At 41.1% G+C, this 224-nt stretch overlaps 1 protein-coding gene across 1 annotated transcript in view; it reads right to left on the bottom strand.

Annotated features, from left to right (window-relative positions):
* Positions 1-224, bottom strand: part of IPO8 (importin 8) — a 44787-nt gene that overhangs the window by 4591 nt on the left and 39972 nt on the right. The gene's annotated exons all lie outside the window — the stretch shown is intronic.

Here is a 224-nt window from a genome sequence, read left to right as displayed (position 1 = left end):
AGGAATGCACTGAATTGCAGGGTGCATTTATGGAGTGCCACAGGGCTAGCTCCATTTAAACATGTTTATTAAAAGTCCATCAGAATGGCTGTATTATACATCCAATTTCTGGCACTAACTTAAGACATTGCTAACTCCAGTGAAAGCAGGGAAATAATTCCACCGTATCAAGAATAACTGGCAGTACACTCAAACAGGGAACTTGCAAATGAGTAGACCTCCAG

The sequence above is a fragment of the Fulmarus glacialis genome, unplaced genomic scaffold (genome assembly GCF_000690835.1).
Source record: "Fulmarus glacialis isolate BGI_N327 unplaced genomic scaffold, ASM69083v1 scaffold14263, whole genome shotgun sequence".
Classification (NCBI taxonomy): Eukaryota; Metazoa; Chordata; class Aves; order Procellariiformes; family Procellariidae; genus Fulmarus; species Fulmarus glacialis.
The sequence above is the reverse complement of the archived record's forward strand: the minus strand, read 5'-3'. Positions and strand labels throughout refer to the sequence as shown.